The sequence below is a fragment of the Bidens hawaiensis genome, unplaced genomic scaffold, assembly GCF_021521415.1.
Source record: "Bidens hawaiensis isolate Kalapana, Puna unplaced genomic scaffold, B.hawaiensis_p1.1 tig00001143_1, whole genome shotgun sequence".
Classification (NCBI taxonomy): Eukaryota; Viridiplantae; Streptophyta; class Magnoliopsida; order Asterales; family Asteraceae; genus Bidens; species Bidens hawaiensis.
This window is the reverse complement of record NW_027491065.1, coordinates 1,691,934-1,706,592: the sequence shown is the minus strand read 5'-3', so window position 1 is coordinate 1,706,592 and position 14,659 is coordinate 1,691,934.

Below are 14,659 nucleotides of genomic sequence, written 5' to 3'. Positions count from 1 at the left end.
AACGAGCCATCTCAAGCGATCTTCTATGACTCCACTCCTTATATATCATCTATTTTCATTTAATTACTTGCAAGGGTGGGAAAAACACGTCAGCTATATGCTGGTGAAACGTTGACTCGATAAAACATTTATAACAGTCGTTAATACAAACATAGTTTTTTTTTCACAACCTCAGCAGGAATGCCTGTCCAATTCCCGGGATTTATACCACTGCCCTACACAAACAATTCAAAGGTTCCCCGAGTACATAGCCCATTTTTAGAGACAACCTTCCCCTAGGCTATGTAACCCTTATGGAGAACTGGTTATGAATGACTTGGTTTTGTATGCCAATTATCAGTTATTTTTGGATTCAGACACATGTGTATTTGGTCTGAGTTGCTTTTTATTATCTATTTTGTATTATAACGATTTTAGAGATTATATCTCATGCAAACATTTATCAGACTCTTTGTAATAAACAACCTGTCTATTACAAGAGTAAAATCAGTTCAGACAGTAAAAAGGTTGACGTGTTCACCTTATATTATCAGTTGGAAATATCAACCTCCTTGGCTTCAGTATGCTATTAACCTATATATCATAATAGGTTTGCATAAGTACCTAGTTGGTATTATTTAGCAGACTCGAGGTCTGTTTCAGTTTCAGCAGACTCGAGGTCTGATCAGTAGACTTGAAGTCTGATTCAGTTCAGCAGACTCGAAGCCTGATCAGCAGACTCGAGGTCTGATCAGTAGACTTGAAGTCTGATTCAGTTCAGCAGACTCGAAGTCTGATCAGCAGACTCTTAGGTCTGACCTAACCTTAGTATAGTTTATAGTCGTTTTATGAAAATACTTATGGATTTACATATGACGTTTGGAATAGCACGCTTTGGCCTAATAAAGGATATCACGTTGGCAAACTTCTCCAGATAAGCAAACGGGTCCCGCGGTTGACTGGGATGTATACGAATTGCTTTTCTTAGGCAAGAAGAGTCTACTAATGATACCCCCCTTCCAGTTACTACGTGCCCGTCAAAATAATAGTTTTGGTAACATTACTTCATGTGGAAGCAACGTTTTTGCTTTATAAAACATTACTTGGAAAATATTACCAGTTTAACGACTATACCCTTAACTAAGTTATATCTATGTATTTAAAGTAACTAGTAAAGTAATTTCACCTTAATCCTACCTTAATCTGCTAGGCGGAACTTAGGAAAACAGCAGCACTTCGGCTTGTGCTTCGTTTACAAGATCAACGACTCGTTTAACAGCGTAACGACTCCTCGTTTCTTCGCGAAAACAACCCTTGGCACCTCGGAACGTCCTTAGCACGAATCCCTAGGTTAAGTGTGTGAAAATGAGTGTGAAAATGGGATGAATGGGCTGAGTTCGTAGCTGCCCTATTTATAGGCGTTTTTGTGCATCTTCGCGACACGCGAAGATGCATGTACGGCGCCGCAAAAATCAACCCCGTGCTGACACGTGTCACCACGTCACTGGATAACGTTGAAATGTGTGCCAGCAACTTCGTGATACGCGAAGATGTTCTGCTTTGCATCTTCGCGATACGCGAAGATGCATAAGCTTCAGAATTTTCATTTCCTGTCCCTCTACTTCCAGATTTGGCATTTTTAGCCCTTTAACTTCTAAAATTTACATTTTTGACCCAAAACTAGATGGGATATTTTCACGGTGTTACATGAGGGGTAATCCTGATAACGGGTTATGGTATCCCAAGGATGATAGTTTTGATTTGACGTCTTACACATACTTGGACTATGGTGGGTGCAAGATCAATTTCAAGTCAACAACAGCAGGATGTCAATTTTTGGAAACCGGCTTGTTTCCTAGCAATGTAAGAAGCAGACAACGGTCTCAACTTCAACAGCTGAAGCAGAATATGTAGCGGCCTCGAGTTGCTTCTCACAGGTTTTGTGGATCTAGCAACATTTGCGGGATTACGGTTTGAAGTTTCTTACTACACCTATTTACATTGATAATTCAGCTGCTATAAGTATCACCAAAAATCCCGTTCAGCATTCTAAAACGAAACATATCGAAATCCGATACCATTTTATTCGTGATTGCTATAAAAAGAAACTCATAAGTATTGATAAAATTCACACGGATTTTCAGAAAGCTGAACTTTATACCAAAGCTTTTGACAAAACACGTTTTAAATACTTGGTATAAATTGTTTTAAAACTTTGACAGAAGTTCAATCGCTTGGATAAATCATCTTTATTTTGTACAAATTTCCTTTTGTTTTTAAGTTTTCTTTTGTTTTGTATGTTTTAGGGTGAGAAATTGAGAAAAAATACAAAATATTATGGTTTCTGTATGTACAGATAAAATTCAAAATTCAAAGATATTCAAAATTTAAAAACTCAAAACAAATTGCTCCTCAAAATGAGTTCTTGAAGCATAAAGGGAAAATGATAGTACATTGGTTGACGGATCTAGTACATGAATAAATTAGACTGAAAATTACGTAAGGCCAGCTATATGATATGCGGGATAGGCTTGACAGACTATATAAGTACTGATAAGATATAAAAATAAAGATTGCCGAATCTAGTGGTATAACATCTAGACGCATGATTCTATCTAATTTGGAAATTAAAAAGTTTAAACGATTACTGTGTGTGCATGCGTAGATTTTGCTAAGAAATTCAGCTTATTTTTCCTTTTATTTTGTAAAGAAATTCAACTTCATTTTTTCTTGGTGTTTTGTATAAAGTCTTGGACTTTCTCCGCTAGATAATACGGGATTATCCGAATTGATTGTTAAGGGTTTATACAATTTCTACTTATTTTTTATTTTCTTATTTTGTTAAAATGGAACCTTATCTGCGTGTAGTAATACCGATCTTAAGGGAAAGTTTTTACATTTTACTTTATTTTTAATTTTCTTATTTTTTCATGAGTCACAGTTAATCAAATTCTATAATCAAGAGAAAAATGTACACGTGAAACTTCACTGTATAATAGATAGAAAAATTATGTCTGATAGGTGGGGTCCACATATGATTCGCGCTTAATTGAACCTTAATCATATCGTAAAGTTACCGAAAAGTCCTTGTAAAGTTTAAGAGGACAATTATATCTGCAATCATCATTGGATTATGTGCATAATAAGGTCGAAATTGAAGTGTAGCTTAGAACATCATAAGTCAATATGACTCCATGCTCGAATTCACAAAAATATGTACTGCTTTATGGTTTTTTACTTTTATTGCTGTTACATTTTCTTATTTCATTTTGTTGTTTTTGTTTGAAAAATGAAATATACAAAAAGATTTTAAGTGTGTTTTAATATAAATTTTTGAAAAATCAAAAAGATTTTATTTCTTCTTTATATCGATTTACCGAGCGAGCGAATTATTCAAAACGAATGGTAATGTGTTTCCCCCATAAATTTAAGTTAAATCATGCTTAAAGTATTGAATTTTTAAGGGATTTTTACATGTTTCGCCTTCCTAACCTTTGAAATTACTTATTTCCCCAAAATACAAGTTTTTAATGCAAAATGTACAATGCTCTTTAAGCATGGTTTAGGGAAGTATGTAATTTCAAAGTTTAGGAAGGAGAAATATGTAAATGCCCCAAAATTTTAAAGTATATCCGCTTAAGTTAAAGGTTGTCGATCAATGCTTGACCGGTTAACGTAAATAATATTAAAGTATTCTCATTTGAAACCCTACTGGTTTTAAATGATTATTTAATTCCCTTGAATGACAATTCTTTCATTCGTTAAATGTTATTCTTCATTCGTTACTACAATGTAACGAATGGATGGACATTCATTGAATGCCAACGAATGTGCTCATTCGTTATGGATACACATTCGCTTCCGCTATCTGATAACGAATGTATTAATTAGTATACTGTAATAATGAATGACAAGTTAATTTATCTTATTCGTTAATTCAAACAAATGACAATATAATTTAACTTATTCGTTAACTGTAAAGAATGACAAGGCTATTCGTTAACTATTTTAACGAATAATTGAGTTATTCACTTGGTTTTAACGAATAACCATTTTAAAATAACGAATGAATACCTCATTCGTTAGTTTAAATGCACGAATCGCATTGGGATTCGTATAATCATTGAATGATCTTTATAAGCCCTAGGAGACGAATGACATTCCATTCGTCTTCACTATTTCATCAAAACTTTTACAAAAACTCTGCCAAAATTTTTTCAAAATCTTAAACTTTTATAATCCAAAGTTATAACTGTTCGTGTATTAATCTACAAGTGTTGGCGACCACATGCATATCAATTTCACTTGATTTGGACCAGTATTTTTTATTAATTGACGAACCAATAAACTAAAACGATATGACTATTATAAACCACAAAACTGATTGAAATGTGATAATTAGATGTTGCCTGAGTCATTAGTTTGCTATCGATGCTCATATAATGTTTAATTGTGTAACATTCGTTACATTTCAAACCCGAAAAACCCGGCCCATTTTAAATTTTCGGTTATTATAAATATATTATTATATTCTAAAATTTCGTTGCGTGTATTTATTCATCATTTTATTCGCATTCACTAAACCGAACCGTTTTGTCATTTTATTCGCATTCATTATCTATTTGTTTTAATCAATTAGCGAACCTATGGGATTTAAAGTTTCTATTTAAACGGGTCACAAATAAACGTTAAGTACTCAAGTTATAATTCTTTTTTTTTTAAAAGTTCGGATTTAAATTCATAAATTTCCTTTTAAATTTCTAGCCATAAAACAATAACAAAGTTCGAGGTTTAAATTGTAAATATAAACTTTAATATAGTTTTCATAGAATATGAAGCTTGAGGGACTGAAGTTGTTAATAGCCTAAAATAATAATAAATTTACAAAATCAACCCAACCCTTCTCCACCCAGCCCGGTTTCCCGATCACCATTTCCGGCCGCCGGAATCGGCGCCGGAGATTGGTAAATCACCATATTAAATGTAATTTTGACCCGTAATCTTAGCATAACGTATTTTTATGTCGATAAACAACGTCAGTGAACAATTTAATTGTATTATAAACAACCTTAATCGCTAATTAATCTCGTATGACCAGCCGGGTCTTCCGCCGCGGCAATTAACCCAATTAACAACCCGGTCGTTGCCTAAATCACCTATAAGTAGGACTTAGAACCTCTTCTCTACCCGCTCACACCCATTTTTCAATCTCATTTCTCTTTATGGTGGCCGTAATCAAGCTCCTAGTGCCGAATTCCGGCGAGTTCCAATTCCGGCAATATCAGACCCATTCCAGGTAATTAAAGGGAATTTTAATGATTATGAGGCGATAAACAAAACCCCTATGTTTGTTGCTTCAAGCATGGACTAGTTCCTTCCAATTGAAACCTTAGGGTTTCATTGAAGAAGATGATCTTCAAGTGTTTTTATGTATAAATGTTTTCAAGCTTAAAACGAATATCACTCATAGATGAACTGGTTATTGTATGGTTTTGTTATGTGCAAAACCCGGGTCAGAACCTTATTTTTTTAGTATAAGTCTACTAAAGTAATTATTACTTACTATTTAATTTTAGTCGATTAAAAATCACAATTAAATCATAAAAATCATTTTTAATTTAAATAAAGATTATATAAATTAAGTATAAAATATATTACGCTATTTTCATTTAAAACCCGAGCTTCCACTATTGTAAAACGTTAATTAAAAATCGTTAATAATCTATACCGTAACGTCAAAAATATTAAAACTCATTTCGTTAAAACGTCAGATAAATTTCTAAACTTATAATTATTAATTCAAGAATCTCGAATCTTATAACCTACACGTCGTCGCCAATAATAATAATATAATATTATAAACGCAATTCGGTAAGCTTAATTAATAATATAATAATCAAGAGTTGTAAAACGTGTAATATATTCTAAAAACCTCAACATAAATTATTGATTTAATCCCGTTAGGTTATCGATTAAAGTCTTGTATTCGTTTATCCTAACTAGTGTGGATCTTTCAAGTCGGCTTTTGTGACGCTTTCGGTTCGTTCGCCGTTTACAATCTTTTTGACGTATTCGATTATTATCATCATATCAACTCATAAGGTGAGTTTTCATAACCCCTTTTTACTTTTACACGTTTTGGAGTGTAGCACGTCCAAACTTGGTTTTCTTGTGCCAAACTAAAATTCACATGCGTGTTTTGTATGTATTTGTTTTGAATCATATTGCTTGTAAACTGTGTTATTATGTGCTAGTTGTTCACTGTTTTTATTGGTGGATACACGTACTCATAGCGGGAGGGTCCGACGGGACGTACCTGCGCCGTCCATTTGTTAATGGCAGTATCATACACATACTCATAGCGGGAGGGTCCGACGGGGCGTACCTGCGCCGTCCATTTTTAAATGGTGGTATCATTATTCTATACTCCAAGTAGCGCGGCGAACGGGGGTTCCTTAGTAGATTTGACTTTTGTCAAGCGAACGAGAATATCATGTATTTACTTTTCTTTGCTTTATGATTTATGCAATACATCTTGACTTGTGAATTTTACACTTTTCGTATTATATATATGCAAAAACTATATGAATTCTCACCAATATTATTGTTGACAAACTATATTATTTTCAACGTGCTGCAGGTTGAAGTTTATGGATCGAAGAATAGAATAGTTGGACCATTAGGTTACAAGAGACGGCAATTCAAAGTTTATTGTATTAATATTTGATTATGTATGTGTGATGTATTGAAATAAATTAAATATAATTATTGTTGCCTTAATAGCGTTACGAGCTTATGAGTGATCTGTACGTCACACCCGGACGTATTCCGCTTTAGCTGGGGTGTTACAAATTGGGAGTTTCTGAGTTGGTTTAGATGTTATCTGTATGAAAATTGAATCGTCTTTGACTGGGATTAGTCAATTGGACATCTGATGTATCATTCGTTAATGCGTAGCGAATGACATGCCATTCATTATTTGGATAATGAATAAGGTTAATGTGTAACATTTGTTACTTTTAAACCCGAAAACCCGACCCGATTCGAATTTTAGGATTTTTGTTTTCAAGTATTTATAAATAGATGTATTATTATATTCCCAAGATTAGTTTGACGTTCGTCAATGTTTTTCCGACTCGGTTTATCGTTCAATGTATTTTTGTTCATCATTTATATTCTGACGTTTGATGTTCAATGTGCGTTCGAATATTATTTCATTGATTTGTTTACAAAATCTCGAACTTTATCGTTAATCAACTTTCGGGCCAAATGCATAATTATGCAAAATTCATAATGTTAACTCAGAAATTATAACATCTTCAAAGTTCACGGTTAAAATTGACAATATAACAATTAAAATCAGTTTTGAATATTATTGTAAAGTTTAGGATGAAATCTGTAAATTATTTTATTAAATCAAAATATAAACAGATTAAAAGTTCAAGGGGGTATTGTGTAACATTTTCAAAATATTATAATTTATTTAACCCAGCCCCACCCCCCCTTTATCCCGTTTTTTCGGCCCAAGGATTCCGGCCACCGGAATTCGTCTCCGGCGAAGTCCAAAAACCCCGTAACCTCCCCGTTTGACCAAATAAATTAGTTTAACAATTTTAGTATTCAATAATAAATGTTAATCAAAAGGTTAATTGATTTATAACGTCCTGAAGCGTTGTTTAATCCCGTAACCATCGTCGGATATTAAGCCGCGATCAAATCATCAACATTAACTTGTAATTGACTCAATTGGTAGTATAAATAGATCAATATCATAAGCTTAAACCCACACACAACTGTTGGGTTCGTAGGCCTTGTTGGCCCGGTTTATTATATGAAGTCAAAAGAGGAGACGGGTGTGGGCGGTCGGGCCCAAGCCCGGCCCGGTTTAGATTTCTTGCATAATAATTTACTAACCCTAGTTCAGTCTCTATATAAACAACATTATGTACTTGTAATATTTGGTCACTCAATAAAGATATACCTAGTTGCCACCCGTGGACGTAGGTCAGTTTAGACCGAACCACGTTAAATCCTCGTGTTCGTTTACTGCTTTCGTGTGTGTGTTCAGTTTCGTGTGTGCGTTTAATCCTAACAAGTGGTATCAGAGCTTAGGTTCGAGATCACACGAAGAACACGTAGAACCATCCCGTTGCCGCCGCACCAGAGTTGGTATTAGGGTTCCGCCGGCAGACTAGCCGCCGCCACCCTGTTTCTGTTGCTGCCGCTCGCCCCGTCGTCATCTGCAGGTCAACGATTAGGGTTTCTTAACCTAGCCATAATCACCTGCTAAGTCCGACCACCGCAGAAGGGAAAAGAGATCGTCGGCTAGGGTTCATTCTTAGTCACCAACGACCTATGTTGCTGGTTCTGTTTGAAAGCCATTAACCAGAGCATCATCGCCGTTCGCCGCCACTAAGCAGAATTAGAGCAGACGTGGAAGGCTAGGAATTCAATTTATTTTCTTGGTCGTTGTTGGGTGTTGTTCTTGAAGGCTAGAGAGTGGAAAAGTATATTGTTATTATTTTCTTGGGGCTAGTGACTCATGGAAAAGTGAAATATAACCTTTTCTTCTTTGTTGTTATTCGTGGGGCAGAACACCAAAGTAAAACAAAAGATTCTCTTTTTATTTTTGTTTTGTTATTTGACCAAGAGATTTGTTTAAGAAAAGTACGAGCCAATAACAGATCAATCAAGATCCTATTTTTGTTGAAGAACAGTTGTTAAGTCAGAAGAAGCATTAAAGAAGCAGTGAACCAGTGTCAACCGCGCTTGACAGGTTTTATCGTTTCAGTGTAAAGTTTCAGTTTCTGATTTTCAGTTCGATATTCCGCTGCGTATAAATAGGTTGATTGTTTAACAGAGTTCAGTTGAACAGCCGTTAAGTTCAGGCTCGTGCCATTGTTGTGTCTGTCTCTGTTTTTATCCAGTTTTTCGTTTTAGTCATTGTTATGGCAGAAGACGGAAAGGTTTCGATACAGAAGTTTGACGGACAGAAGTTCGGTTGGTGGAAGATGCAGATTGAGGCACTACTTTGTCAGAAAGACTTAGATGTAGTGCTTGAGGATGAAAAACCAGAAAAGATGTCAGAAGCAGATTGGAAGAAGTTAGACAAGAAAGCTAGGGCTTGTATTACTTTGTCGTTGTCGGAAGATGTGGCGTTTAACATCATGAAAGAAACCACAGCACGTGGTATGATGGAGGCGCTATCCAACATGTATGAGAAGCCTTTGGCAGCGAATAAAGTCTATCTTATCCGAGAGCTAGTGACAACAAGAATGAAAGAGGGTGGGTCAGTTACAACTCATATCAATAATCTTAATTCGATCTTGTCCCGCTTAGTGTCAGTTGACATTAAGTTTGATGATGAAGTTCAAGGCCTCTTGTTATTATCCTCTTTGCCCGACAGTTGGTCGCAAACAGTGACTGCAGTTTGTAGTTCGTCTACAAATATTACTTTCGATGGGATTCGAGATCTGATTCTGGGAGAAGATTCAAGACGCAGAAGTTCAGGTGAATCATCAGGCAATATGCTAGTCACAGAAGGTAGAGGTAGGGGAAAACAGCGAGGCAGTGGGAGCAGGAAGAGGATTCAGTCTAAGACTCGTAAGGATATTGAATGTTGGGGTTGTAAAGAGAAAGGACACTTCAGGAATCAGTGTCCGAATGGTAAGAAAGAGGTGAACGTTACAGAAGACGACACAGATGACGGGGTCAGTAGTGATGAGGCTTTGGTTTGTAGTGTTGAGAGTAGCGTTGATGCTTGGGTGATGGATTCTGGTGCATCGTTTCATGCCACTCACTGTAGTGAAACGATGAATAATCTTAAATTTGGGGATTTTGGAAAGGTTCGACTAGCGAATGATGATATTTTAGAGGTTACGGGTATGGGAGACGTTGATTTGATAACTTCAGCCGGTACTTCTTGGACTTTGAAAGACGTGAGGGTTATTTCAAGTTTGAAGAAACGTTTGATTTCAGTTGGGCAGTTGGATGACCAAGGGCACGATGTTAAGTTCGGGAATGGGCAGTGGAAAGTAGTCAAAGGGAATCTCGTTGTTGCTCGTGGAAAGAAAATGGGTTCATTGTATATGGTCGGCATGTCATCAAAAGGAGTGGATCCAGTTTTGGTGAAAGACAAAATCCGGTTCACAGAATCTCGTGGGCAGAAGAAGGTTCGTTTTGCAAGTAACAAACCCAGAGCCAAAGTGAAGATTCAGGATGAACGAGCTAGGAAGGTTAAATCAGTTGGGGGACATCGTGACAGTGGGAGCACAGATCGTGTTTCAGTTACAGTTCCAGGTCGACAGTGGATTAAGAAAACCAGTATTCCAGCTGTAAAAGTCTCTCCAATGAATTACTTGCTGAATATGGAGAGTGTTTGTTCTCAGGTTATCTCAGGATCCGGTAGTTCGTTACAGTGGGAGCCGGTAGGGACAGAGAATGGGTCAGGGGCAGTTTCAGCCGTGACTGACGTGTTGGAGCTCCGGGGAGCTTCAACGGGCCTTCTGGTTAATTGATGAGAAGGCGGTGGCAACTAGAAGAAGTTTAATGTTCAGATTACAGAAGTACAATCAGGAGTGCAGACGAGAGTACTCAAGGCCTCCGAGTGGGAGATTGTTGGGTTCGTAGGCCTTGTTGGCCCGGTTTATTATATGAAGTCAAAAGAGGAGACGGGTGTGGGCGGTCGGGCCCAAGCCCGGCCCGGTTTAGATTTCTTGCATAATAATTTACTAACCCTAGTTCAGTCTCTATATAAACAACATTATGTACTTGTAATATTTGGTCACTCAATAAAGATATACCTAGTTGCCACCCGTGGACGTAGGTCAGTTTAGACCGAACCACGTTAAATCCTCGTGTTCGTTTACTGCTTTCGTGTGTGTGTTCAGTTTCGTGTGTGCGTTTAATCCTAACAACAACATCAATTAACATAATATAACTCTTAGAAGCCGTAATCAAGCTTATTCCGATCAAACTTTCGTTCGTCCTCGTTCTCTTTCTTTCCGGCAACTTTAGAGGTAATACTTATATGGTTTTAATTCGCAATCAACAGTATAATCAAATCCCTAAATAAATTTACGTACATGGAACTAAATCGGAGATTTGAAAATCTAGGATTTTGAAATTGAAGATGACATAGAAAGTGTATTTATATATAATTGTTTTCATAGTTTAACTTGAATGTGGTCTTGATCCAGTGGTTAAGGTGTTCGCGTATAAACGGCCAGTCCCGGGTTCGAAACCCCATGTCAGCTTTTTTGTTATATTAATAATATATTCTGTTTTTAAGTAGTTTATGTATTTAATAGAAATCATGTCATTAACAAATGTCTCACTAAGTCCAACTGGTTAACTCATTGATGTTATAACTCTAAGACCCGGGTCAACCCTTTAGTTTTTTTAATATTATTTTTTGATATATCTTATTTATTAAATCATTTCAAATCATTTTAAAATCATTTTAAATTATATAAAAATTATATAAATTAAATATAAAATGTATTTCCCCTTTTTCGCTTAAAAACCGAACTTCCACTTCCTAAAACGTGAAAATCATTATTTAACTTAGATTGTAACATTTAATTTATTTTTCGTTTCGTTAAATCGCTTGCCAAGGCCCGATTTACATTTCTCTCCCCCTCAAAATAAAATAAATAAATAATCTACGTAAGCTATAAACACATAATAATAAGCACATAAGGCAGTCAAGTAGGCACGTATAGGGTCCTAAGCATATTTCTAGGATATTTCTAACCACCTATCTTATAACCTTCCGTTCTGATACCAATTTGTCACACCCAAACCTAAAACGGAAATGTCGGGGTGCGAACCGTGGTTCACAGCTCACAAGGTACTATCATACAAAATAAAATATGACAATATCTAATTAATTTATTTATTTCAAAATTCAAATAAAGTGCACAAGTTTCAAAAGATGACAATAACAATTTAAAACAAATAAATAATTCCAAACTAAATGATAGAGCAAATATTTCTTGTTTTATTTTTCTAAGGTCTCTTTATCCGTTCTTCACTTAGCTTCAAAACGACTGATAGCCTGCATATGCGTAGAAAATAAATAGAGATTTGTCAACAACACATGTTGATTGAGATGATCACCAGTTTTGATACTAATAATAATATATTATAAGTGATAAATATAAATGAAAAATGCGCAAACAAAATAATGCGAGTATCAATCTAACCGTGAACAAATAATGTATCAGTTGACCATTGCCTAACGAATCGAGTATTGGCTACTATGACTAGCATACAAATGTGATTGTCGGTTGACCATCGCCATGCGAATGGGCTTTGGCTACTAAGACTAGCACATAAATGTGATTGTTGGTTGACCATCGCCATACGAGCGGGCATTGGCTACTAAGAGCTAATACTAGCATATAAATGTGATTGTCGGTTAACCATCGCCATGCGAGCGGGCTTTGGCTACTAAGACGGCATATGATCATACTTATTATGATAAATTATGATGGACCTCTCTGAATGCAATACAATAAACATTTAAACAAATAACAATTAGCATTTAATTGAAATACACACAATATTTACGTTTGCGAGTTTGTGTATATATATGATATAATAATATGAATTATATACACATATCCCTAAAACATTTGAAAAAGGTAAAATAAAAGGGGAATGATATCTCACCTTATTGCTTAGGCGAGTGTGCGAGAAATACGAATAAAACCATGATTAAACGAACGAACCGTCCTTTAACGTGCTGACTCAGATAAACCAACCAGACTGAAACTTAGAGATAATAAACTATGATTAAAACCAAGAACATAGCCGCTTAAATCGATCCAAGCGGATGTCTAGAACTCCGGTTATGAAATAGTTAACGTTTAAGCGAGCTGGTATTGACAAGAATCCGAACAGCGAGTCGAAAGTCGGGTTTGGTCAGGAGCATTAAAATCTCGAAACAAAAATAAAAGTCTTCTGGACTGAAAGTCGACTCCGACCAGAAGTGATGGAAATCGATTGGTCAAAGTTTTTGACCAATATGCCCTTAAAACGGTTGGAGTCAAACTGACCCGTCAATTCCCCTCAATCTCAGAAATTGATTGAGGATTATTAACAAGTGAGTAATAATGAACAACTTTACATAAGACAACTTACCCAGATAATGCTTAAATTTATGAGAAACGGAAGTCAAAGATTGAGAATGCTTAAGAGTCAACACGAACACTAACATCCTTGAGTAAAATAGCAAATACGAAGGAGAACTTGAGTGTGTGATGAGGGTGATGGCTGGAATTAATATTTCGGTAACTTTTAAGGGTTTGGACATGCAGTTTGTTTAAATAATCAAAGGTACAACTTGTAGAACAAGAAATTGACTTGTTTTGATAACCGAATAAGATATTGATGACAAAATTGGGTCTTGAAAGCTTTAATATATTGATCAAATCACGAAGAATGAACCTAGACACATATTCCATAATAGATTAAATAACTTGTTGCTCAAATTTCGTGATTTAGGGTCGTTTAGGGAAGATTTAGCATTAAATGAGAATCGAACACGATTTTGGCTAATCTGACGCTGCTTCGCGCCGTGCGAAGGATCCAAGGTCTATCCTTCGCACCGCACGAAGGGTGAGTTTTTATCAGCTTTTCATATTTGACAGTTTTAGTCCCTGAAGTTCCAAAAATGCATTTTTAAACCATTTTAAGTGATTTTAAAAGTTTCTAAAGGCTATTTGGCATAATGAAAGTTATGGAATTATAAAATAAGTTAAACCAAGTTAAATACAAGTTTTAAATAGTTTGAAAGATCTGAATTGCATTTCCGAATCGGTTTAAACATAAACGAAAAATCCAAGATGTTACACGGTGGTGGTGGTCTGATGGTGTAGTGGTGGTCGTCTGACGATGTCGTGATAGTGGTTCGGTGGTTAATTTGCTGTTAATCAAAGGTTGTGGTGAACAATCCCGAGTAAATATTATTTAATTTTCAAGAGTAAAATGACCAAAATACCTCATGTGTCTTGCACATGAAAAGATTTAACAGAAAAAGTAACTGGGTTGGGGTCAAAGGACTTAACGTGATAGAGTTTTAAAATAAAGGACGATTTCTGGCATTTATTAATGCAAAGGACAATCACTGAAAATTGAAGCAAGCATAAAGGACAAGTTTTGATATTTTATCTTTTTAAAAATTGAAAAAATTAGTGAAAATTTGAGAAAATAATATTTTAATTGTGAAAAATGCAAAAAAAAAGTAGGAAAATTTAAGTTACGGTTTTTTATAAGAAACCATCGTTTTTTTTTGAAAAATTTCAAAACGTTGGTTAAGTGATATTAAAATATTTAATAGTAGAACTATTATTAATTGTTTACAAAGCATAAAAAAGGAAAATATTAATCATATTGTAATTTTTCGTAATTTTTCAGGTTTTTTTTGTTGCAATTTTTCAGTTTTTCTTTTTTTTTTCGCAATTAAAGAATTTTATTTCTCAATTTTTACTAATTTTTTCAATTAGAAAAAAATATTATGCAATGTCAAACCATTTAAAAATAAAAAATAAAAAAACCTTGATAACCTGCTATAGAGGTAAAATGTTTAGGATTTGAACAAAAAGAAAATTTTAGTAACCTGATTGAAACAAAATATTTTTAGTAACCTGATTGGAACAATTTCACAACTTGATTA